Below are 27856 nucleotides of genomic sequence, written 5' to 3' on the forward strand. Positions count from 1 at the left end.
TTCTGTATGGTTTCATCTGGACAAGATCTAAATACTATTCACATGTACTATTGTTGGAGAATATAGGGAAAAAGAAATATAGGAAGCAAAGCACCAAAAAACAGTTCATGCCTTCAGCTGTGTGAGTTCATGTTCCATTTTCCTATTTTTATCGAGAAGAAGAGACTCCATTTTACTCATCTCTTCTCCAGTGGTAGCTGCTTCCCAATCTTCATCCTCAATTGAATTATAACCCACTGCCTATACATGCAACTACGAGAGATATATTGGGAAGCTATCAAGCGTGAAGAAAAAAAAAATACTTGCATAAAATCAGTCGCAGAATAGCAACAATGTAAACTTCAACGACCAGGGAGCAACACAGACAAAATAATTCTTTTTTTTCCTTTTTGTTTTCCATGTAAACATTTAGAACATAATTAACAGACTTTGGCTTGAAATCAAAAGGCATAGAACATGAATTAAGCACCGACTAATCCTCCACATGCTTATTGATCCTTAATTTGCATTATATACCCTCTTTAACCACAGGATACAAAAAAGGGCTAGTCACCACAAAAAAGGTTGCTTAGATGAAACATTCACTATTCCCACATGCTAAAAACCATATACTCTTTAATGAGTCAATTGAATATGGTTCTGACAGAAGCCACTTCCTTCTTGCTTCCAGAAGTTTCTGTAAAGCAAAAGGGAGGAGTAAAAATGCAACACCATATTAACTTAAAAAGGAAAAAGTTAATGGCTACAAATTACAGAAGTTAATGTATATAAAAGTGGAACAGTACATTTTGTTATTAAGAAGATTTACTTCAACCTAACGACCACGCAGAGAGAGAGAAGCTCCTCCTTCTCTCTAAAAATCAGGTGTTTTAGATAAATTTTTCTGTTTTATTCCTTTTCATTTCTCTTGATGGCGAGTAAGGTGAGAGTTCCTGTTAGGAAAAATTGTGTCACAGTAATCATTTTCAACATTCCTGAGAGTTTTCATTACCAAGGTATTTGGTTATTTTTTGATAAATATGGCGAGGTGGTTGATTATTTCATTCCTAATAAAAGAAGCAAGGGAGGAAGTAGGTTTGGTTTTGTTTGTTTCACTAGACTGGAGGACGCGAGGAAGGCTATCAACTGTGTTGATAGTTCTTGGATTCAAGGTATCAACTATGGTGGGGGAAAGAGTAGAAGTTTCAGGTGATTTGCATCACGCTTATTGTTTTGGAGCTGGAAGTTCGGATGGTTCAAGTCCCACGGTGGGCAATTCATAAATTCTGACTGCCGGAGGTCTTTCACGGAAGCTGCTCTTAACCTGGCGTTGGGGGCAGCCTACTACCTTACCTCCCCCTCACCCCATTACATATAGGAATATAGTCAACTACTTTTTATCATGAGAAAGCTAAGTGGCTTTAGAGTTAGAAGTTGGCTTCTATGGTTTTAGTCAGTTGTTACCCTTGGCTTTTATTATGATTGTTTTGTTTTGTTTGAGTGCCTATCAGGCCAAATTTAGGCTTTGAGTTTGACTAGTATGTTTTTTAGGTTGTTGTTGTTGCTTTGTTGGATTAGGCTGGTTCTAGAAGAATTGTTTGAGGTTGTTTTTGGTGTTTTGTTTATATTGGGGGTGGCTCTCTGGTTGTATCGTGTATTTTCTATGGTTAATGAAATCTTAAGACACTCTTTTCCTCCTCCTGCTGATTAAGGAGTTTCTATATAAGTTCCTTTAATCATGAAAGAGGTTTTTAACAAGGCCTTCAATTCCTATAAAAAAAAAGATTTACTTCAACTTAATCTTCAAAAATCATAATGCTTTACGTCAAGAAATTAAAGCTAATCTTCCGAATTTTGTTTTAAAAACAAAAAGCGAGCTAGCAAAAGCAACAACCAAAGGAGTTTCTTCTAATTTTTATATCATTGGAAGTTACTATCATCAGTCACAGTACAATCATAACAAGCAAGAGAATTAGTTAGCTAACATAATTGGTAAGTTCCAAGTATGCAAGAATCATCTTTCAGAAAACTTGATCGCATTAAAGTCTTAAATTTGGCAGCTAACGAAAAGTAATTAGCCAATGGAGATCTATATAATAAAGAAACCCTTTAAAGGATGATTGTACCTGCAAAATTTTCACTTTCTTGCGCAAATCATCAACCATTTTTTCTGTGGGCCTTGTTTGTAGTTCTTTCTTCAACTCCTCAAGAGGATCTTCCTAATTTGCATATAAGAGGGAAAGGAAATATAAGGGGAAAATCCATTCTTACAAACAAAAATAAATGATTTCAACAAATATAAAACCAAAACAGAGACAAAAAGGAGTGACACAAGAATATCAATACAAAAATTCATTGAATAAAGCACCATGGAAGAGCTTTACAGGCTCATTGGAAGTTGATGTAATCAAACAATTATGGTTTGATTAAAGCATAATAATAAGTAACATGTTAAGTACGAAATCATAAAAATCATTTTTTTTATAAGAATTGAAGGCCTCGTTAAAAACCCCCTTCTTGATCAATGGAGCTTGTAAGTAAGCTCCTTAATCAGAAGGATGAAAAGAGTGCCTTAGGATTTCATTCAACATATGAAATAACATAAGATACATCCAGATAGAACACCCCCATCAAAAACAGAAAACCAAAAAACACCCGTAAACAACCATATACAACAAACTAACTTAGCCTAATCCAACTTAGCTAAGGCAACAACCTCTATTTGGTTGACCTGTTTACCACCCTAACAACACCATTACAAGCTTTAAGCTTATACAAAGCCCGAAGAAGAACACAAAACATTTAAACAATATGCCTGTAATAATCAGCCAATCCCCTCCTTAGCTAGCATGTCGGCCTCCATATTACAACTCCTAGGAATCAATCTAAGAAAGGTATCCTTATCAGAAATTGATGCCCCAATTTCCTCCACCAGAGCACTGAAGAATGTAGGGGCAGAGTGCGGCTTTGAAATCCATTCCACTGCATTTTTACAATCAGTCTCTATAATAAGTCTTTCCTTTTTAGCCCATACAGAGGAATAGAAAAGATCAATTCCTTCCTTAATAGCTTTCAATTCTGCCAAAGTAAGAGGACCATACCCTACAGCATTAGAGAAAGTGGCTAAAGTATAACAGTTTGAATCTTTTAAAATACCTCCAATTCCACCTTGCAACCCATCTCTTACTGCCCCATCAACATTGAATTTAAACACATCCGGTGGAGGTGGAATCCAACAATTAACCTTCTTTGTGAAAGAAGAATTATGAAACTTATCTGCCAGCGAAGGATCCTCTACTAGTAAATCTGTCTGAATACGAACAGTAGGGTATTTAGCTAAATATCATTTAGCCAGCCAAAATATGGCGATGAAGTATAGAGCATAACTGTCAAAATTCCCGTTCTCAAACACTACCAAATTCCTAGCCTTCCAAATTTACCAGAAAACAACAGCCGAGATAAAACTCCAAATAGGAGAATTCTGCCTTAGATACGACCAAGAACAAAGAAGGGAAATTGGGTCTTGAGGCAAAACAGTAGAAATATCCCATAACCTTAGAAATTTATTCAAAATCTCTCCTGCAACAGAACAAGAGAAGAACAGGTGTCCTATTGATTCTTCATGAATATGGCATAAAGGACAAAGCACATCATCCAAAGGAATCCCTCTTTTCTTCAACTCTCATCTAACTGCCAATTTACGATGACAAATCTGCCAAATAAATGTTTCAACTCTTGGAGGAGCCAATCCAGACCATACCCACTTATCCCACTCGAAACTTCCTTCAAAACCGCAAGATAACATCAATCTACAAGACTTGATCGAGAACAGTCCATCCCCCTTTCCCGACCAAGCAAGAAAGTCATCCACTGAATCAGACAGAACTATATTATCAATCAAGGGCATTAAGGCAATCCACTGATCCAATTCCCAGTCGCATAAATTTCTTTTTAACTGAATATTCCAAACCCATACATTATTTTCAAAACCACCAAACTCAACTACTTTCCCCCATTTATTAGTCGATAGAGCAAAAATTCTGGGGAATTGAGTTTTTAAGGTCAAATTATTAACCCAAACATCATTCCAGAATGCTATCGACCTACCATTCCCCAATTGGAACTTTGAATTAGCTCTCAAACAGTCTCCAATCTGATCCTTTTTCACATAATTGTTCAGAATACCTCTCCATATCCATGAATCTAGTGGTGAAACAACTTTGTTATTGAAAGAGACAAGTTGCTAACGTTATTTTTACAGCATATCTTTTTCCACTGACTGTTTTTTTCATTTGTGAATTTCCAAACCCATTTCCCAAACAAGACTCTATTCATCAAACTCAGGTCTAAGATTCCCAACCCACCCTCTTCAAATGGTTGACAAACTGATTTCCAATTCACCCAGTGAATTCGTTTCTTAGCTTGATCTTCTCCCCAAAGAAATTTAGCCATCAGATAATTCAACTTTTGAGTCACCTTGTATGGAATTTTGAAAATAGAGAGGTAAAACATCGGCAAGGAGGATAACACTCATTTAAGCAACACAAGTCTTCCAGCCATCGACAAAGAATTAGCTTTCCATCCTGCTAATCTTTTATTAAAATTCTGGATTACTGGTTCCTACATAACCTCTGAATTCTTCTTTGAACCAAGTGGTAAACCAAGATATGTCATAGGAAAAGACCCCACTCCACAGCCCTCTTCCTTTGCCCAATCTTTTAGCATGTCATCTTCCATATTAACACCATACAAAGTGCTCTTAGACATATTTAAATGCAGCCCTGACATTAAGCTGAAAACCCTCAAAACTCTTCTAATATTTAAGATATGCGTTGGAGAATCTCTGCAGAATAAGATTAGATGATATGCAAACTGTAAATGTGTCAAATGGAAGGTATTTTCAGACCTACCAATACTGAACCCTTGAAAAAGACCCAAATTAGCAGCCTTGATCAGCATTAAATTTAAAAGTTCTCCAACTATATTAAACAAAAGAGGGGACAGATTGCAGCCTTGTCTCAACCCTTTACTAATGTGGAATTCCCCTGTTGGAGATCCATTCACTAACATCGAAATTGAGGCTGAAGAAATACAACATTCAATCCATGAAATCCATTTATCACCAAAACCCATAACCTTCATTAATCTCAATAAAATTGGCCATTCAACCGAATCATAAGCCCTACGGAAATCAACTTTGAATACAACTTCATACCTCCCTTGTTTCCTCCAATAGTTTATGCCTTCATTTGCCAAAAAAACACAGTCAAGCAACTGTCGACCAGGAATACTATGCCTTTAATAACTGAAACAAGCCTTTTCGAAAGCACTTTGGAAATTATTTTGTATAGGCTGCCAACAAGGCTTATAGGTCTGAAGTCTTCAATGCCCTCCAGATTCAGTTTCTTGGGGATTAGAGTTATAAAGGAGTGATTAACCATTTCCTTCCTCTGTGAAAATCTCGAACAAAATTCATAATATGATCCTTCATTATAGGCCAGAATTTTTTAAAAAAACCCATAGTATATCCATCCGGACCAGGTGCCTTGACACTGTCCGAATAGAAAATTGATTCCCACACTTCCTGTTCAGAAAATTCGACCTCTAAACCATCCTATTGCTCATTTGTCAATTTAGCGAAATTCAGATTAATTTCGTCCACCTCCAATGTTGCTTTTACATTATAATTGACCTTGAAATAATCTGAGAAAACGGCTCTAATCTGAATCGGATTAGCAATTACTTCACCAGCCACTTTCAATGTCGAAATGGTGTTTACCATGTTTCTATTAAGAGTACATAAATGAAAGAATATGGTATTTCTGTCCCCATCCTTTATCCACTTCATTCTTGACTTCTGAAGCCATATACTTTCCTCCTTTCTATGCAATTTCCACAATTCATTCCTCAAAACCAGTAGCTGACCCCAATCTTGTGCAGAAATCCCCCCAGCTTGTGAGTTCAGTTCCCAATCATTTATCCTTGTTTCCAATTCTGAAATCTGTTCGGAAATCCCCATTCGGTTTCTATTTGGCCACTGTTTAATCACTATCTTTGTTCCTTGAAGTATGCTAAACAAAACCCTTCGACCATTATCCTTCTTCAAATTATAAACAGAATTCTGAACCACCCCAGCAAACCCATCTTCCTCTAACAAGTAGTTGAAAAATCGAAAAGGTTTAGGTCCCCAGTTTTTGAATTCTTCTTCTAGCAACACTGGATTATGATCGGATAGGGATTTTGGTAGCAATTTTTGATTTACTTTTGGAAAACAATGAAGGAAACTACCACTTATTAAAAACCGATCTAGTCTTATCCAAGTGGAAGACTCTCTATTATTGCACCAAGTAAATCTCCCTCCAACTAATGGTAGATTCATAAGATTTAGATTTTGGACAAAGTAGGAAAATAAGTCCATTGAATGTCAATTCTGAGCTACTCCAATTTTCTCCTCAGGATCTAGATAGGCGTTGAAATCCCCCCTAGGCATACTGGCAAGTCTAAACTTTGCACAAAACACATCAACTCTCTAAAAAGCTCCTTCTCAGCCTCTACAGACGGACCATACACATTAATAATAACACAGTCAAAATTTACCACCTTAAACTTCCCTAATATTGCAATGAATCTACTGTGTTTATATTCCCTACTGACTTCAAAAAAAAATTCATTCCACAAATAGATTAAGCCACTTGCAGATCCAACAGTTGGCTGAAAGCTTCTACCTTTCAATAAAATGCCCCCTAACTTCCTCAATATTCCATTTTGGCAATTATTCAATTTAGTTTCCTGTAAAAGCATAATGATCGGTTTTACTCTGCTAACTAGTCTTGCTACTACTCGAATTTTTTCTTTTTTCCCAAGCCTCTTAACATTCCAGGAAAACATTTTGAGTTGTGACATTTAAACTGAATATCAGAAAACCCTTATCAACCAGATAACACTCAGGTTCCCCTTAAAGTCCCATTCAACTCCATCTTCATAATCTCTTTTTCCAGTACATGTTCCCCCCTTTAAAAGAAATCATCAACATATCACAAACCTCCCTAGTAGCAGCAGCTTCATTTCTTGCCTTAACAGATGGGTGTGAATACTCAAAAGTTGCACTTTCTTAATCCAAAAATTCTTTGGCCAAACCTCTATCCACCCTTCTATAAATTCTATCGTGAAAACTAATAGATACTTCACCCTCCGAGCAAACATTACCAGAACGACTTGGAGCAATCCTTAATTTCCTGTGATTAACAAGACCTCTTGAGCAAGAAAGAAATTGTACCGAGTTTTTAAAACAAATCCCTTTTTTTCCCTCTGTTTTACGCTTTTAGTCCATTAGTAACATTGAACTGGTCCCACCTTGATTCACAATTGTATCTCTTTCACTCGAACTCAAAAAGTTGCTGGCATTAAGGTTCAACTAATGATCATCCTCTACCAGCTTCATCTTCTTTGAATCAGCCTTTAGTTCAGCAGTTCCTTTCCCCCTCTCTTGGATTCCAGTAATTTTTTAATTGAAAACATGATCCCCATCACCCATTCTCAACCCTACAGACTGCAACTGGTTCGTTTCATCATCCGGTTCAGATTGAATCTCATCATTCTGCCCCCTATACAATTTCCCAACCTAACTGCCTCACCTTCAGCAGTTTCCAATGGATTAGCTGGAATGTTGTTGGGTTGTGGAATAACTCTACCATTATAATTCTCGTCCCCAACCCGCTTTAGATTAACACCAGGCCCAGTAGGGATTATTTTCCTAAATGGAGAAAAGGCAACTCCATTGTCAACAGAATGTGCACTATCATTCGAGTAGTTTGTTTCCCTCAATCCCAAACCCACATGATTCCCATTTTTTTTACTTACTTTCACAGAAAACTGGTCGCCCACTTACTTATAACTTACCCATTTTAATATTTAACCCATTATCTTGGTCAACATTTTCATGCCCTAAGGTGACATCCCCCATGCTCAAACTCCTTTCTCTCCCATCAATAAAGACCCCCGACACTTTCTGCTGACCTGGAACTCTACAAAGTATTGTCTCCTCAGAACATAAATTAACAGTCCCAAATTTATTTAATACTACTTTCCCTTTCACACTCCCATTGACAAGCGTGCCTCCCCCATGTGGAATATCTCAGACCCATGCTTCTACCCTGATCTGAGAGTCTAACATCGCCTGGTTACCCTGCTGCCCATCTTGGCCTTTGGCATCAGCCCCTTGTACCCAGTCTGACAAGTTTTCCTCCCTCGGATCCACTGTTTCGTCCTCTTCAACCACATCTAACACCGGAAAAAATCTTCACTTCCTTCCACCTTAATCTTAATAATAAACGACCTTCCATACGTATTAATAGTGACATGGGAAGGTATATCAAACGGCCACCTCTGTAAATCCCCACTGTCCTGAGAAACTACCCTATACCCGCCTTAGCCAAGCTGTCAGCCCCCCAATTCACGGACCTTTTAACAAACCTTAAAATGACATTATGCTCAATAACATTGACAATATCCTTTACTAGTTGTGAAAAAACACTGAATGGCACAATTCTGGGTTCTTAATCCAATTAACTATTCACTGAATAGGACTCAACAATTAGCCTGCCCTTGCCACGCCACTCTGAAGCCTCAAACAAAGCTAAACCAGCTTGGATGGCCTTCAATTCAACTAAAACCAGGGGGCCTGAACCAGCTAAAGCCAAAAAGGAGCCCAAGACCTCGCCCTCTTCATCTCGTAGTAAACCCCCAATACCACTGCTTTCCCAATCTCTTTGAACTGCCCCATCCACATTAACTTTAATGAAACCCATGGGAAGGGACTCCACAAGACCGGTGATGGAGTAGTTTTCATGGACGGGTTAATCAAATCGACCAACTTTGGGTCGCTGACTAGGCAATCAAATAGAACTGGACAATTAGGATATTTTGTCGAAAATCACGCTGCCACTCTATATCTTGATAAAAAGAACAAATGATTAAAATCACAGATTCCCCTCTCAAAATCAATTGATTCCTGAACTTCCAAACAGACCATAAAAAGGCTCCCGGAATAAAATTCCAATTATAGACTTTGGAGAAAGATTTCCCAAGACGATAAAAAGACGTTGGGATGCTCTAGAAGGACCAAAGATAAATTCCACAATCTTAAGAAACACCCCCAAAGACCCCACGCAATTGAGCACAAAAAGAATAGAGATATCGTCTCTTGATGCACACCACATAACGGGCATAAAGTGTTCTCTATCCCACTAACACCACGCTTTATAAGTTCCGATTTGACAGCCACTTTTTGATGCACAACCTACCACATAAAACCCTCCACTCTTGGAGAAATAAAACATGTCCAAACCAGTTTCGACCATATCGGATCTTCAACAGACCCTTCTGTCAATAACCTAACACATGATTTAACCGAATAAACGCCTTCCCCATTTCCCGTCCAAACACATTGATCATCCGCATCAACCAGAATACTAGCATTACCTAGTAACGATATTAGTTCCATCCGCTAATCTACCTCCCAATCCAATAAATTTCTTCAAAACTCTATGTCCCAGCACCAAACTCGGATATTTTCCCTTTCTTATTCACGGATAGATAGAACAATCTCGGAAATTTCATTCTAAGCGATACATTGGAAATCCACCTACCATACCAAAATAAAAAATCATTCCCCTTTCCAACTCTTAAAAGAATATGATTTCTGAAACATTGGCCGAAAGCATCATTCTTCCCAGAATTATTAACCACTCCTCTCCAAATCCAAGATGACTTATAGGAGACCCTATTGTCCATCAAACTTATTTTGTTATCCAAATTATATTTACAACAAACCACTTTCTTCCACCAGGACTCTTTTTCCGTTTCAAACTTCCATGCCCATTTCCCCAAGAGAGCCCTATTCATAGAGTTTAGATCAATTATACCCATACCCCCTTGATCTTTGGATTTATACACAGTCTGCCAATTCACCCAATGGATCCTGTTCTTTTGAGATGAGCCACCCCATAAAAAGTTTGCCATAAAGGAATTTAGTTTCTTCAGGATCTTATTTGGCATTCTGAACAACTACATAAAATAAATTGATAGTGCTTACGACCGGCTTTACCAACACAGCCCTCCCTGCCAAAGAAAGAGTATTAGCTTTCCAACCTGTCAATTTCTTTTAACATCTCTGAATTATTGTTCCCACAACGAAATCGAGTTTTTCAGTGCACCTAGAGAAAGACCAAGGTACTCCGTTGGGAAGCTTCCAACCGAACACCCAATCGAATCTGCCCACACTTTGATACAAGAATCCTCCACATTAATACCAAAAATTCTGCTCTTTGACAAATTTAGTTGAAGCCTCGAACACAATTCAAATATAGTCAAAACTCTCTTCATCGGCTAAATGCAAATGAGACAGCATAAAGGCTATATCCGTGCTTTCTATCTAAACCCCACTGAAAAGACCCATCTTCATTGCCTTGGATAACATCAAACTTAGCATTTCACCCATAAGGTTAAACAACAAAGGTATTAATGAACACCCTTGCCTAAACCCCCTTGACATCTTAAATTTTTCAATCAGGGAGCCGTTAACCAAGACAAATATCGAAGATGAAAATAAACACTTATGGATCCAAGAACGCCACCGCTACCCAAATCCCAAGTATTCCATAACCCGCAGCAAGATCGACCAATCTGTTGAGTCATAAGCTCTCCTAAAGTCCACTTTAAAGGCTACACCTCTCGAACTTTTTCTTCTCCAAAAATAGATCCCTTCATTTTCTGCAAATGAATAGTCCAGAATCTGCCTCTCTGGTACAAATGCAAACTGAGTCGGGCCTATAAGAGAATCTATGCAAGACCTTAGTCTTCTCGAAAGGACCTTCGATAGAATTTTGTAGATACCACCTACTAAAAATAATGGGTCGATAGTTATCCAAACACTCCGGATTCAATTTTTTGGCCAAATGTCTGCATATGTAAACAAGACAAGAAAAAAAGAGACATCATATCTATGGCACATGCGGTTAGATCACGTTAGCTATTCCAAGCTTTGAGATGGTGAAGAAGTCGATGCTTAAAGGGCTTCCTCGACTAGGGATGGCAAAAAAACCCGAACCCGACGGGGAAAACCGAAAACCGAATTAAACGGGTCGGGTTCGGGGATGATAAACGGGGACGGGGACATGGACAGGGACGGTAATCCCCGCCTCGATACCGGTTAATTTAAATTAAAATATATATATGTAATATTTATATATTTAATTTAAATATATATACTCGGCCCGATACCCGTTTAAATGACTGTTTATGCTAAACAGGGATACCCGTTTCCCCGCGTTTTCCCCCGATTACCCGATGGGATCCTCGTGTTTTTTTAAGCAGGGACGAGTACGGATTTTTTAAACGGGGGCGGGGACGGGGGACCAATACCCGACCCGTTTCCATCCCTATCCTCAACTAGACATGAGAACAAACAGTCTGTGCAATATACACCATACAAATATTAAATTGAGAAATAATCCTAGCCATACATTATTACCGCATTCTACACAACTGGCAGCAGAAGATGCCAATGACAACTTGCGAAAGTGGAAAATTAAAACAGACAAAGTGATGTTTGCTTTAAAGACCATAATTGAAGAAAATATGCTGGAGCACATTCGGGATGCTAAAAATACCGAAAAAACATGGGACACTTTTGTTACACTCTTTTCAAAGAAGAATGATACAAGATTGTAACTTCTCGAGAACGAGCTATTACCCATGGCGCAACGCGACATTACGATTGCACAATACTTTCATAAGGTGAAATCGATATGCCGCGAAATTTAAAGTTAGATCCGACAACTCCTATTGGGGAAACCAGGATAAAGAGAATAATCATCCATGATTTGAGACCCGATTATCGAGGGTTCGTTGCCGCTGTACAAGAATGGCCGACACAACTATCGGTTGTTGAGTTCGAAAATTTCCTTGCATATCAAGAGGCCATGGCCAAGCAAATGGGAGGAGTCTCACTAAAGGGTGAAGAGGAAGCGCTCTACATCAGCTAAAGCAGAGGCACTTTCAAGCAGTATACTGATAGTGGATCTAAAAAGGATGGTGATAAGATGAAAAGTTATCAAGGAAATGGAAACTCTCGTTCAGGGGGAGCTTCCAAGAATCGCGATAATAGTAGGAAATTCGATAGCGAGTGTTATAACTACGGGAAGATTGACGACATGGCAAAAGACTGTTGGACCAAGAAAAAGTCTATTAAAAGTAATACTGCTACTTTCAGCTCGAAGGAGAATAGTGAAGATGGTTGGGATGCTGAAGTGTTATTCACTACGGAGGAAGAAGAATTAGCTCTCACGGTAACAACACCAGAACAGATTGACTACAAAAATGATTGGATCATAGATTCGGGCTATTCAAATCATATAACGGGTTACAAACAAAAGTTGCAAAGCCTGTATGAGTACAAGGGAGGTCGTGTGATGGTAACAGCTGACAACTGAAGGTTACCAAGATCATCCTGAATATGTGTAAGCTGCAAAAAACATTATACGAATTGAAATAAGAACTTAAGGCGTGATATGGTAAGATTGTTGAATTTCTAAAGTAAAGTAGTTATTCAGTAACACCTGCCGATTCAAACTTGTTTGTCAAAGCCAATGAAAGTAAGCTAGCTATCGTGCTAGTGTACGTGGATACTTAATCATAACCGGTGATGATGAGGCAGAAATTCTTCGGACGAAGGAGAATTTATCAGTTTGTTTCCAGTTGTTGATCTCCTGATGTCATGATCTCCCGCATAGTCGGCATCACAATAACCAACTAACTTGTAGTCTTCACCTTTATTGTACAAAAGATCATAGTCAATTGTACTCTTCACATATCTCAGTATTCGTCGAATTGCTTCCAAATGAGGCTTCTTTGAATTTTGCATATATCGAATCATCACACCAACTGCATAAGAAATGTCAGGTCAAGTCAAGGTTAAGTAGATCAGACTACCTGTCAATTGTCGATAAATTGTCGCATCTTCCAAATCTTTTCATTCATGTGCACACATTTTGGTATTCGGTTCCATTGGCGTCGAAATCGATTTACATTCGAGCATTTCAAACCTTTTCAACAAACCTTTGGCATATTTATGTTGAAACATAAATATTCCTTCTTGTGTGCGATCAATCTCTAGACCAAGGAAGTGCTTGAGTTGTCCAAGTTCCTTCATATGGAAACGAACTGATAAATTCTCCTTCGTCCGAAGAATGTTTGCCCTATCATCATCGGTTATGATTAAGTTATCTACGTACATTAGCATGATAGCTAGCTTACCTTCATTGGCTTTGACAAACAAGTTAGAATCTGCAGGTATTACTGAATAACCACTTTGCGTTAGAAATTCAGTACACTTACCATACCACGCCTTAAGTGTTTGTTTCAATCCATAGAGTGCTTTTCGCAGCTTACACACATATTTAAGATGATCTTGGCTCTGAAAAACCATTGGTTGAATCATGTAGATCTTCCGATCTAGCTCTCCATGAAAAAAAACATTCTTCACATCCATCTGCCACAAATTCCAGTCTTTGTTGGCTGTAAGTGCAAGTAGGACTCGTACGGTTATAAGTTTCGCCACTGGATTAAAAGTTTCGTCATAGTTTATTACATATTATTGAGATAAACCACGAGCTACCAATCGTGCCTTGTACCTCTTGATTGACCCATCTGGACGGCGTTTTATCTTGTAAACTCATTTACAATTTACAAGATATGAGTTTCACATCTTTTGTCTTTGACACAAGATCTCAAGTTTGATTTTGCTTAAGTACATCGATCTCTTCTTTCATAGTTGTCATCCACTTAGAACTCTGCGATGCTTCTTCGAACGTTTCAGGCTCTATTGCTTCTTCAATTATGGTTGCATTGGCATATTTGATATTTGACCTTCGTATTCTTATTGATCTTCGGAGTTGAGATTGTGGAATTGATTCTTCTGTTTCACTAGGCCCACCTTTGTTTGGTTGTTAATACACGCCAGTTTGCCAAGGATTCTGAGTTACTCTTTATTCGACATTATCGCCATTTGGATCTCCTGATTCATCTGAACTTGTTAAGAGTTAAACAAAATGCTCCCCCATCTTTTGTTGCAGCTTGTCTCCAAATTCTCTCGAGTCTAGCAATATCTCTTCTCTGAGGACCACCAAGAAGATGTTTCATCAAATACCACATCTCGTGACGTGTAGCATCTTCCACTCATTGGATCCCAACATTTCCACCCCTTTCTCTAGCTATCGTATCCCACAAAGATACATCTAACAGTTTTCTTGTCGAACTTGTTCCGTAAATGGTCAGGAACAAACACTTAACATACACAGTCAAATACTCGAACGTAGCTAACTGTAGGTTTCATGTTCCATAGTTTCTCAAAGGGTAAAACAAATCCTAACCTTGGTTGAGGAAGTTTGTTGATCACAAAGGTTGCAGTCCTCATTGCTTCAGCCCAAAACTTTCCCGGTATGTTCTTTGCATGTAGCATACTTCGACAAATTTCTAAAAGATGCCGATTTTTTCTTTCCGCTACATCATTCTGTTGTGGAGTGTTGGCACAAGTGTACTGTGACGTATTCGACATTCCCTTAGGTATTGAGAGAACTCGTTTGAGCTATATTCTCCTCTGTTGTCTGTGCACAAGCAACATACCTTCTTTCCCACTTCTCCTTCAGCTGACTCTCTGAACTCTTTAAACTTTGAAAATGTGTCAAATTTTTCTTTCATAAAGAAAAACCACACATACTTGGAGAAGTCATCAATTAATGTTACCATGTACTGCATACCGCTAATTGATTGTTACTTAACCAGTCCGAACACATCAGACTGAACTAACTGTAACGGTTCTTTTGCTTTAAACTTTAACTCATCGTATGGTAATTGGTGTGCTTTACCATACTGGCATCCCGCACAGACCGTGTCTATTCTCACGTCTAGTTGAGGAAACCCTTTAAGCATCGACTTTTTCACCATCACACTTAGCTCAGAATAGTTAACGTGACCTAACCGCATGTGTCATAGATCTGATGTCTCATTTTTTCTTGTTCTATTTACATATACAGACCCTGCGGACATCACGTAAACTGACTCCAAACGTCGCCCCTCCATTGTCGGTGTTTCTGAGATTTTGAGGTCACGATAAACCTTCACATCTTGGGGACCAAATAAGACATAATGGTCTGATGATGTCAATTGAGCCACATATAGCAAATTTTTCTTCATTCCTAAGACATGTTAAACATCTTGAAAAGGCACCTGGTTAGAATTATATCGAAGCGTAACTATCGCCTTATCGATGTGAGTTATCGGTAACCTTGAGTTATCAACTGTCACCACCACACGACCTCCCTTGTACTTAGACAGGTTTTGCAACTTCTGTTTGTCACCCGTCATATGATTTGAGCAGTCTGAATCTACGATCCAATCATTCCTGTAGTCAATCCGTTATGGTGTTGTTACCGTGAGAGTTAATACTTCCTCCGTAGCGAATAACACTTCAGCATCCCAATCATCTTCACTATTCTCCTTCGAACTGGAAGTAGCGGTATTACTTTCAACATGCTTTTCTTGGTCCAACAGTCTTTTGCCATATGGCCTATCTTCCCACAGTTGTAGCACTCGCCATCGAACTTTCTATTATTACTGCGATTCTTGGAAGCTCCCCCAGAACGAGAGCCTTCCTTTCCTTGGTAACTTTTCTCCTTGTCACCATCCTTTTTAGATCAACTATCAGTTTGCCGCTTGAAAGTGCCTCTGCTTTTGCTAGTGTAGAGCGCTTCTTATTCACCCTTCAGCGATACTCCTCCAATTTGCTTGGCCATGCCCTCTTGATCTGCAAGCAAATTTTTGAACTCAACAAGCGATGGTTGTGTCGGCCATCCCTGTACAGCGGCAATGAACCCTCGATATTCGGGTCTCAAACCATGGATAATCACTCTTTATCCTGGTTACCCCAATAGGAGCTGTCAGATCTAACTCTGAAATTTCAAGACATATCGACTTCACCTTGTGAAAGTATTAAGCAATCGTCGTGTCGCGTTGTGCCATCGATAGTAGCTCGTTATCGAGAAGTTGCAATCTTGTATCATTTTTCTTTGAAAAGAGTGTAACAAAAGTGTCTCATGCTTCATTCGGTGTTTTAGCATCCCAGATGTGCTCCAACATTTCTTCTTCAATTGTGGTCTTTAAAGCAAATATCGCTTTGCCTGCTTTAATTTTCCACTTTCGCAAAATGCCATTGGCATCTTTTGCCGTTGGTTGTGTAACTTCACCACCACTGACAACCTCCCAAAGGTCCTGATCTTGTAAGTAGAACTCCATACATGTTGCCCACGTGTTGTAGTTTTTGTTGTTGAGCTTCTTGATTCCTCCAACTCTTGTTAGACCCAAACAAGTAAACAAATTACTTGTATTATATCCACAAAAAAAACACTACAACAATTTCCAAAGACCACTCACAATTTGAAGAAAAATAAACATTCAATAGAAAGCTCACAACTTATACTCAAGACACTACACTCAAATTTTTGGAGTATACCTATCCCAAATGCAAGGGAGGGTATTTATAGTCCTCACCATGCAATCTACACCCTACAAATATTAAATTGAAAAATAATCCTAGCCATACATTATTACCACATTCTATACACTTCTCCCAAAAAATCTACTTTCTATTTCATTCTACAATTTTCTCTTAAAAATATCTTCCTTCTACATTTGTTGAGAAGCTTCCATTGTCTTGCCTTTAGATAAAATGGATTGGGCTTTTATTTACCTTGAGCTTCAAATAGGTTGGGCTTTGTAATGGGATGGAGTTGATTTTCAACATCCAAACCATGGAAAAAAAGTCAACTTACCCTACTTTCCTTTCCTCTCCCTTACTTCCCCTCAACCCAAACATAGAACTAATATGCTGCAATTACTATGTCAACAGAATTAGCTACAGTGAATACCAGAATAATAACTGCAAGCATGATCTGGTTGACATATTTATAAGTAGCACAAAGCAGAAATTGAAGCATTTAGTTGAGTAATAATTAAAGAGATTGATTGACAGCCACAGCTCCAAGTTGGAGAAAGGCATTTACAACTAAGTCAGTGTTGATAGGTCTATATAACTACGCTCCCCTCGGCTCTCATATAGGCAAATCAAGATCTTAAAAAGATGACATGTTCATTGCATCAAAAAAAGCTAAATTATCATATTTTCAATTTACCTTCTCCCTCTCTAGAGTGAAAAGCCGCGTTTGGGTTCGCTCTACTTCATCCATCAAAAGGTTGACCTTAGACTGTTTTGCTTCCCTATCTTCCTCTGTGTTGTCAAAGACAAATGTATGACAGAAGAAAAGGCGGATGGATAAGGGAAAACATAACCAAAAAAGGAGAAAAATATTCTTTGATAATTAATTGAGTCAGATAACAGAATTGACATTGTAGAACAAAACAGTCAGGTCAGCCTATCACCTGACTGAGCACAAAGTTCAAACAACTGACTTTATGCAAGTTCATGCAGTTTTTGCATATTTGATACGCTTTCCATAGCCTTCCGTAATTGATCTTGCAAAGATTGCTCCCTGCATGAAGTAGATAAATTATACATCAGGGAACATAATAGCAGAAGTCAAAAAACAAGTTCATTAAGAGAGTTTTTTCTTTGGTACTCGTACTTACCGGCACCGTGTGTTTCGGTGTATCGTTTTGGTTTTATCGTTATCTTCTAAATAATTTCCATATACAATATATATAATGTAAATATACCTTAATTACAAACATAAAAATATATTTATATTAAAAGTTAAAATCTTAAAATTATTAAGTGAGTTCAATAAGTTAATGATTATATTTTAAAAATGTCATTATGCAAAAAATAAAAATTGGTTTAATATATAAAAATTAGATTTTAAGTAACATGTTATCAGAATGCATACTTTCATTTTAGAAATATAAAATTCTTCACAGTTAAATTTTTTTTTAAATATCTCAAAATCAGATAAAATGTTGTTTTTTAGTGTCATGCTCCTAACATTTTTCTCATTTAATTCAGCTTGAGTTTTTGTAGGCCAATTGCTAGAAGCTGAGCCCGGCAAGGTTTTTACCTAAATTAAACTCAATCTCAAAAGACAACAGTTGAGTTCATAAGAAGCAGAATACCTGTTGCTGCAGCATAAACATGAGAAATGGAAACCATAAACACTGTTGTTAGATGTAACACAAGTGAAATGGCTACTGACTCATGCATATCAAGGCTAACATTTTTTTTTTGATAAGAATGGAAGGCCTCGTTAAAAACCCCCTTCTTAATTAATGGAGCTTTAGATCAAGCTCCTTAATCAGCGGAAGGAGGAAAAGAGTGCCTTAGAACTTTTATTAATAATGAAAAATTACATAAGATTTAACAATTACACTAAATTTCAGTACATAAAACTTAAACACTCCTACAACCATAAAAACCTTCTCACTGGACCAGAAAAACCACAGTTGAACCCTTACAGTCAACCTATCCCTTTCTTTGCTAAACTGTCTGCCTCTCCATTGCACGCCCTTGGAATGAACCTCACTGAATGAACCTTTCCCGTGATAAGAGTAGAAATCTGATAAACTAGAGGCGATAAAAAAATTGGAGCCAAAACCGAGGATTGAATCCATTCCACTGCAGACGAACAATCATTCTCAACGATCAACCTACCAATAGATTCCCAACGTGATGAGAAAAAAATTTCAATGCCTCTTTTTATAGCTTTTAATTCAGCAAGTGGAGGAGTTCCTTGACCAACATTCTCTGAAAAAGTCAAAAGGGTATAACAATTCCAATCTCTTAATATACCTCCAATTCCTCCACCCGAACCATCAAGCCTAACAGCTCCATCGACATTCATCTTTAGAATTGTTTACCATTAAAATTAAGGAGGAAGGGAGTGATGATTTTTTTCCGGTCTTGGAGGATATGGTAGAAGAAGACGGAACAGTGGATCCTTGGGAGGAGAATTCATCGGACTAGAGCCAGCGGGATATTCAGGAAGGACAGGAAGAGCAGTTGGGGCAGCAGTCCTTGTCAGATTCACAGGACAGGCTTGAAGCATGGGTTCGGGGGCTCAACAAGGAGATGATACGCTTATCGATGGAAATTTGAAAGGAAAAGTAGGCGCTAATAAAATGTTGGTTGTTGACTTTTGTTCTGAGGAGACAGCAGTAGGTGGTGTTCCCAGTCAACAGGGAGTGTCAGAGGATTTTAATGAAGGGAGAGAAAAGGAGAGGAACATTGGAGATATCATATTGGGCCAGGACACGGTTGCACTAGAAAATGGGCTTAGTAACAGCATGGATAGGAGTCTAACAAACGGGCCTGTTCAAGAGAATTTAAGATCAAATATTGCTGCCATTAATTCTGTAGAAGTTACTAATGTTGAAGGAGATGTATTAAAGTTGCAGAATGGGCATGTCTCACCGGTGATGAGTCGTCATTATGGGAAATGTGCGTCAGTAAGTAAAATTGAGAGAGGTTTTTATAAGAATGTATATTCCAGGAGGTGGGAAGTTAAGAGTTGTAATGGTAAGGAGCTTGAATCCTTTGCAGTGAATGAGAGAGAGGGGGCGGCAGAGGCTTTGGAATGTTGGAATGTTTCAAAGTTATTGGGTGTGAAGTTCAAAGGAGGACAGAAAGCTTTTATGGACAAAATGGTTCCTATGGTTAATGAAAGGAACTCAAAAGAGGGAAGGTAGTTGTTATTGGGAAGCAAGGTTATTGTATGTTATTGATGGTTGAGTGGTCGATGTTGTCTTGGAATGTTAGAGGGTTAGGTAGAAGGGTGAAAGCTCGAGCAATTAGGAGATTTGTTGATGAGAAGAAACCTACAATTGTATTTTTGCAAGAGTTAAAATTGGAGGTTGTTAGTCATATGTTGGTGAGGAAAATGGGGGTAAAATACTTATTGGTTCGGCAATATCTCCTGCTGTAGGCTCTGCTGGTGGTCTAATAACCTTGTGGAATCAGAAGGAGTTTGTGGTGAAGGATGTAGTCATTAATAGTAGATTTGTAGTAACTAAAGGGATTTTGGAAGGATTACCAGGAAGTTGTTTTATTAATGTGTATGGCCCTAGTGTGGATGCAGATAAAGAGATGTTTTTCAGAGAATTATTATCATTTTTGGATAATGTTGACTGTCCATTATGCTTAGGAGGTGATTTCAATGCAGTGTTGTCACAGGAAGAGAAAAGAGGGGCTGTGAATTCGGTAACAATGAATATGTTTAGAGATTTTGTGAGTAAGGCCAATTTGTTTGATTTGCCTTTGTCTGGAGGTCGTTTTACATGGTGCAATAATAGGAAAGCTCTCACTTTTGAGAGGTTGGATCGGTTTTTGGTTGATCAGAGATTACTAGCTTGTTTTCCAAAGATAAGCCAGTCATTGCAGCCAAAGTCTGTTTCAGACCACAAAATTATTTAGTTAGAGAACAAAGTATGTAATTGGGGGCAGAAACCGTTCAGACTGTTTAATTATGTAATGGAGGAGGATGGGTTTAGTCAGATGATGGAGAAGGAGCTAGTTAAATTTTGTAAAGAGGAAAAAGGGAAACCCATGTCTAAGGTGCTGAAGAGGGTGAAGGGTGTGGTAAAGAATTGGTCTGGGAGGGGTTATTTAGAGTTACCGGGAAAAATCAGATTATTGGAGAAAGAAATTCAGGATTTGAAATTGGAAATGCAACAAGGTCTTCCTTCGGTGTCAATGAAATCAATAATTGAAGCAAAAAAAGAACTATGGGAGCTACAAAAGAAAGAAGAATCGATATGGTTGCAAAAATCAAGACTGAAATGGAGAATGGATGGTGATAAGAACACTAGATTTTTTCATCATAGTGCTGCAGTTAGAGGAAGGAAAAATGGCATTAAGTCCCTCAAGGTGGGTAATGAAGTAGTAGAAGATCCTATCCTAATTAGAGCTTCAGTGGTGGAGTTTTTTAATGGTCTGTTTAGTCAAAATAATTCTTTGGAGGCTGAGGAATTAGATCTGGATTTTCTAAAATTATCGATAGGACAGAGTTTAGCACTTGAGAAGCCATTTTCAGAGGAGGAAGTTTGGGAAGCAATTGTCAACTCGGACAGTAATAAAGCTCCCCGGTTGGATGGTCTGAATTTAGGTTTTTTTAAGAAATTCTGGTCTTCTTTGAAGGAGGATATTATGCTGTTTTTTAAGGAATTTTATGTGGGGGAAGGAATGGGACTTGGAGGTGAATCATTCATTTATTTCCCTTATACCTAAGAAGGATAATCCGGAGGGGATGAAGGACTTTAGGCCTATTAGCCTTGTGGGAGGTTTATATAAAATCTTGTCAAAGGTCCTAGCTAGAAGATTCAGTTTGTGCATTAATGAGATAATTAGTCCATCTCAATTTGCGTTTATTCAAGGGAGGAATATTTTGGACTGTTCGTTTATAGCAAATGAAGGAATTGATTATTGGAGGAAGAGAGGGTTGGAGGGGGTAGTCTTTAAGGTGGATTTCAAGAGAGCCTATGATTCGGTAGATTGGTTGGTTTTCTTGAAAACAATGGGTAAAATGGGGTTTGGTGAAAAATGGTGCTCTTGGATGTATCAGTGTATGTCAACTGCTTCTATTTCAGTTTTACTAAATGGTACTCCTACAGACAGAATTCGCACTGAAAAAGGACTTAGACAGGGTTGCTCGTTATCCCCCTTGTTATTCAATTTGGGTGGTGAATTGCTTCATTTGTTGTTAACTAAAGCAGTGGATATGGGATTGTTTTCGGGCTTTGAGTTAGGGGTTCAAGAAAGTTCTTTCAAGCTATCGCATTTGCAGTTTGCGGATGACCTTATTATTTTTTCCAAAGCTTCAATCCGGGATTTGAAGAATATTAGAAGGGTTTTACTGATCTATGAGTTATTGGTGGGACTGGAGATTAATTTAGTAAAGAGCATAATTTTTGGAATAAATGTCGAGGAGGTGCTAGCTGGTTGGTCTAATGAAATTGGCTGTTCAGTGGGTAATTTTCCAGCAGAGTATCTAGGATTTCCTTTGGGGTCCAAGAGAAACTCTGTTGCAATGTGGGAGCCAATAGTACAAAGGTTTCATAATAAGTTGACTGGTTGGAAGGTAAACTCTTTAGCATTAGCAGGTAGGGTGGTGTTTTTTTTTTATAAGATTTGAAATGCCTCATTAAAAACCACCTTCTTGATTAATGGAGTTAATGTGTAAACTCCTTAATCATCTGAAGATGGAAAAGAGTGCCTTATAACTTTATTGAATAAAGTAGGAATTACAGCCTATAGGGAGAAAACCCTAACCCTTACAAATAATCACTCGAGAACAAAATACATAAAATTCAGCCTATACCAGCTTTTGCTAAGGCATCAGCCTCCATGTTAGCTGTTCTTGTAACCCATCTAACAAATCCCCCACAAAACCTAAGTTTAACGACTATATCTTTAACAATATAAGCATACACAGCTGGACAAGAATCAGCTTTAATAATCCAGTCCACAGCTACCCTGCTGTCACTCTCAACAATCAAACGGAATTTTTCCCTCCCTTGGATAGATGAGACGAAAACAAGTCCCCTTTGAATAGCTTTAAGTTCCTTCAAAGTTGGAGGACCCGGACCTTCTGACTCCTGAAAAGATCCTAATATTGCACCAAGATGATCCCTTAAAATGCCTCCCAACCCACTTTTCTTCCAATCACTACTAGTGGCAGCATCCACATTCAGTTTAATGAAGCCTATAGGAGGAGGACACCAGGGAACATTAGAAGACTTCAGGAACTTGTAGGACGAATGGGAATCCCCTATTGAAGGGTCCGAAATCAACGAGTCTTTAGGAATAGAGATATCCTTATACTTAGTTAGGAACCAAGATGCCAGCCTGACTCTTTATAAAATGTTGTGCTCCCTTCCCACTTATTTCCTTTCTATTTTTAGAATTCCAAAAGCTGTGTTGCAGAAATTAAATTCAATCATGGCTGCATTTTTATGGGGGGTTCGACAAATAGAAGAAACATACATTGGGTGAACTGGAAATTGGTCAGTAAACCGAGAAGGTTGGGGGGTCTAGGGATTCCGAATTTAGCTATTCTGACAGAGCACTGATGGAAGTGGGTTTGGAAGTTTGTCTCTCTGAAAAGGATTCTTGGTGGAAGAGGGTGGTTTGGTGTGTGAACAATTTGGACCTGAATTCCAAAATGTTGGGGAATACTTCGATAGCTCGAGCCTCTTGGATTTGGAGAGGTGTGATTAATAACTTCTTTTCTGGTGATGAGTTTGGAGATTGCATTAGGAGAAACTTGCGTTTGAAAGCTAGAAATGGGCATTCTGTGGAGTTTTGGCATGATATTTGGTTGGGAGAAGTCCCTCTTAAAGACTTGTTCCCTAGATTGTATGCACTTTCGAATAATAAAATGGGTAAAGTGGTGGAGTTTAGGGTGAACAATGCAGCAGGCTAGGTGTGGGACATTCAAATGAGAAGAAATCTAGTGGATTGGGAGATTGAACAATGGTTGCAGCTAATTTCTATATTGAATAACATCTCACTTTCTCTTGAGGAGGACGATTACTGGATTTGGTTAGGGAATGGAGAGGGTTGTTTTTCAACTAAGTCTTATATTAATCATTTTTTTTTACGCGGCTGGTAATCAGGGGATTCAGGCTAAGTGGGATAAACATATTTGGGTCGGGATAGCTCCTCCTCGGGTTGAAACTTTCATATGGCAAGTTGTTCATCAAAGAGTGGGTTAAAGAGGAATTGTTGAAGCGAGGAGTGGTTGGGATTGAAGAACCTTTATGTTCGTTGTGTGGCAGGTTGGTGGAATCTGTTTCTCATCTTTTTCTGCACTGTGAGGTAGTTTGGGGTTTGTGGGCTAGATTTACAAATTTGTGGAATGTTTCTTTGGTGATCCCTAATAACATCTTAGACTTTATTATTATGTGGGATGAGCTACAACAGTATTCCAGTATTTGGAAATTTATCTTAAGGGCAGTGTTGTGGACTATATGGAAATGTAGGAATGAGGTTATCTTTATGAAAGGAAAGCTGGATGTGGTGAGGATGTTCTTTATTGCTCGATTTCGAACAGTATCTTGGTTTGCTGCTAGTTTTGACGCTGTGCGAATTCCTTTTGACTCCCTAGTGGGTGACTTAACTCTTGCTGATTCGATTGGTAGACAGGAAAAAAGGGGATCCAAACCTACTTGTTGGGTTCCTCCTCCAGACGGGTTCATAAAGATTAATGTTGATGGGGCGATGGAGAGTGGTTGGACTCATAAGGGACAGCAGAGGTGTGTTGATTCACTGGTTTTCTAATAAGGTTGGGGGGGACCTCCGATTATGGCAGAATTGTTGGCGATAAAGAGGGGGTTGTACATGTTGTTTGATTCAGGAGTTGGTCTGAATAAGAGGATTATTTTAGAATCGGATTCAAGTAATGCTTTGAAGTGGATCAAGAACCCGGAACTAAGCTCCCCTATGTTTCTATCCTTGGTGAAAGAGATTGTTTCTATAATGGAAGGGAAGGATATTATGTTAAGGCAAATCTTGAGAGTTGCTAACTGGGAAGCGGACAGACTTGCTAAGGATGGTATAGGATGATCATTAGGCTATGTTTTGGTGTGTTAGGGTGTTAGATTCCCTTACATCGCTGCAGGGATTTTGTTTTCTGTCTTATGTAATTAGTGTTAAAGTTTCTGCAGGAAGAAGTTTTTAAGTCTTATGTAATTAGGATTAAGGCTTTTAAAGTTTGATGTAAGGGATGGCAGTGTATTATTCTCCTGCTTAATAAAAGTATTAGGCACTCTTTTCCCTCTTCGTTTGTTCTTCATATTACTATTGTAATATGGAGTGCAACTAGAGGGTTTTTAATGAGGCCTAATTTTCTATAAAAAAAAAAGGCTAACATTAGATACACTAATTTAAGATTTTGCATCAGGAAAAAGTCATTACAGTAACTCATTTAAAAAATTCTACTCTTCCCCTCTAATGAAACAATATTTTTTATGTAAAAAACCACATGTCATTTGAGACCATTTGCTTACAGTTGCATAATTAATATCACCAAAAAATACTCCAATATTACTTTATTTGAATCATTAGTCAACGTCAAAGAAGTCTAATAAATTTAAAACAGAATTCAGGCAGGCATACAACTAGTAGAACGCAAAATTTAGTGGAATCTCATTCTCAAAAGTACGACGTATCAGAGCTAATAATTACAGAAATCGAAGGAAGAGCAGGATAAGGATCAGGAGCCTCATAAAGCTTTTGGTAGATGTTCAGAAAAGCATTCTCACCAAATTTTGCTCTCTTAGTAAGATTAACAACTTCTTGATAACCCTTAAGTAACGAATTAAATAAACATAATTTTTCCTCAGGTGAAGCTTTCTTGAAATCTGTTAAAGATGAGAAACGATGACTTTGACTGAGGCATTTCTCTAGACAGAGTAAACTGTTAAATAAAAGGAAATATAAGAGCGCATACTTTTCAACTAGTCTAATTCTCATAGTTATACACAACCAAAATTAGGTTTTTCTGGTTTTTTCCCTACAGATTATTAGATAGCATTATTCCCTCAACCTTCCATTCTTACTTTGCTCCTCAGAAGGTGAACCAAAAATATGGGAAAATATTAGCAGTTTTGCCTTTGATAGGGATTTCTTCAATAAAAGAAAAAAACAAGATTAAACACTTGAGGTTCTGCCACTCATGTCTAGTTTTGACTATATATACCTAGAAAATAGGATGTCAACAGCCAACTCATATGGTATTTGATATTGGAAAACATAGCATCATGAGGCTACCCTACATCCTTGTAAAGAAAACTGCACAGAGTGTTTATGATTACTGTACACAAATGCCGTACAAGTATGAGAGAAAAAAATACCTCTTGTACTCTCAGCAAGCTTCCATCTGTTTTTCTTGCTGTTTTCCTGACTTTCAGCTATTTTGAGTTCTTGTTCATCAAGCACACTTTTCTCCTTTTCCAAATCAAATTCTGCCAAAGAGATAAAAACAGAAGGGAAATTGATACACATCCCAGGAATAATTAGTTTCCTGCTTGATTATACTAGCACAATGTCATGCATATTGCACATGAATTAGTGTTATTACTAATATATTTGTTAGATTACACTCTTTAATTTATAAATGATTTAATAGAACAATAAAAAAAAGTAAAGTGAAACTAAAAAATACCATAAATTATAGAATTCACTAATAATTCAAATCTCATAAATCACTAATTAGATATTTTTCTATTTATATTTATTAAAATTATTGCGCAAGGGAAATTAGTAATATAAAACAATCCAAACCAATCAAAATTATTTTCATAAACATCTTCTTTGGAGTCACCCCTATCATGAAAATTTTGCATTACATCACTACCATCTTCCACACTTTCTCCCTTCCAAAACCATCCAAGTTTCGGGAAGATTGGTTCTGTGTGTAAGTGTGTGTGTGAATAGGGAAAGAAATGGCAACCTCTCCTAATTTCTTTTATCTCATTTCTTCTCTCTCAGCAAATGAGAAACATATTAAACTAAAACCAGCAAATATTTTCAGCAAAAGATGCTGTCCTTGTTCCTTATCATCTAAATATCAGTCCAACGGAACTTATTGAACTGAAAAATTGATCTAAAGCGAGTTCATAAACCAAAAACTAGCTCGAGAGAACAAATTAACACTTGAGAAAAAGAAATTAAAAACCAAAGGTTTCAGTGAAAACAAAATTGATGATACCTTTCCAAAAATTGGAGACGACGGAGACAGGAGAAGATGAAGGACTGGATTTGTCGCCGTCGGATCCACCTTGCGAGCATCCATTATGCGGAATTCGGATCTCGCCGAATGCTAGGGTTTTAGTAGATTGGAAATGTATTCTTAGGATTTGAATTAGTTTCTATATTCCCAGAAGCGATTAGGATAGTAATAAGATCAAGAATTTTGGATGATCTGCGAAAACCATGAACTGAAATACTGAACCGAATCCTTAAAGTTTCTTCCAAAATTAAAATAAAATAAATAAAACAATTATCTTTCTCATTTGGCTTCAAGCTCGCTAGATTTGGGTAAAGCCTTGGTCAAGCCTAGTCTGTTTTTTTTTCTGTCCATTGATAAACTCCACGAAGGAGCACAAAAGCAAAACAAGAAGGCATCAACCCAAAAAGATCGATACGCAGGCTAGCCCACATGCATCAGCCACAAAAGGGCCCCAAGAAACGAAGAAACAAAAACTATAAAATAAAAGAAAAGGCAACATCGTAAGCGAAAAATTAACCAGAACGGTTTTAACGCAAAACAAGATAGACGTAAAGGACAAAATTTAACGCGTTTTAATTTTACATATTTTCATGGAGGAGAAGAAAAATAATTTAATATAAATATAAATATATAAATATATCATATCTTATGTATCTTAAAATATGAAATATATATAAAAATTTAAAATATCTCAAATCACTCTTCTAATATTTTTGAGAACTTTTTTTTTGTAACATAAACTCGAAAGTTACATAAAATACAAAATAATTAATCTATACAAAATAATTTTCTCTTAAAACTTTAAAAGTTAAGACATACTTCATATTTATCGAGTCAAATGCTAGATCATCAAGAAACTTAATTCAATAAGATTTTTTTATCTAAAATAAGTATTTACTTATTAAATAAAATTAATTATCAAATAATCTTCAACCACTGTAATTATAATTAGTAATTATTTGAGTCAATATCTAACTATCTCCTCATTGATACAAGTTTTATCAGTGCATTGTTCTTCAAGCCTTCCACAACTTCAGTTTTTATGCAAGCTATAAAATTTGTTGAAACACTACCGTCAAGTCTTTAAT

General features: G+C 37.6%; 1 long non-coding RNA gene across 1 annotated transcript; it reads right to left on the bottom strand.

Annotated features, from left to right (window-relative positions):
• Nucleotides 1-143: 143 nt before the first annotated feature.
• On the bottom strand, nt 144-26983 carry LOC120163059. Its single transcript, XR_005519617.1, has 7 exons — nt 26748-26983; nt 25891-26001; nt 18105-18165; nt 17473-17582; nt 17226-17320; nt 2106-2198; nt 144-240 (listed from the first exon to the last, which is right to left on the bottom strand). It is a non-coding gene; the product is annotated as an uncharacterized LOC120163059 (long non-coding RNA).
• Nucleotides 26984-27856: the final 873 nt, after the last annotated feature.

This window comes from Hibiscus syriacus, unplaced genomic scaffold (genome assembly GCF_006381635.1).
Source record: "Hibiscus syriacus cultivar Baekdansim isolate YM2019G1 unplaced genomic scaffold, ASM638163v2 tig00111427_pilon, whole genome shotgun sequence".
Taxonomy (NCBI): domain Eukaryota; kingdom Viridiplantae; phylum Streptophyta; class Magnoliopsida; order Malvales; family Malvaceae; genus Hibiscus; species Hibiscus syriacus.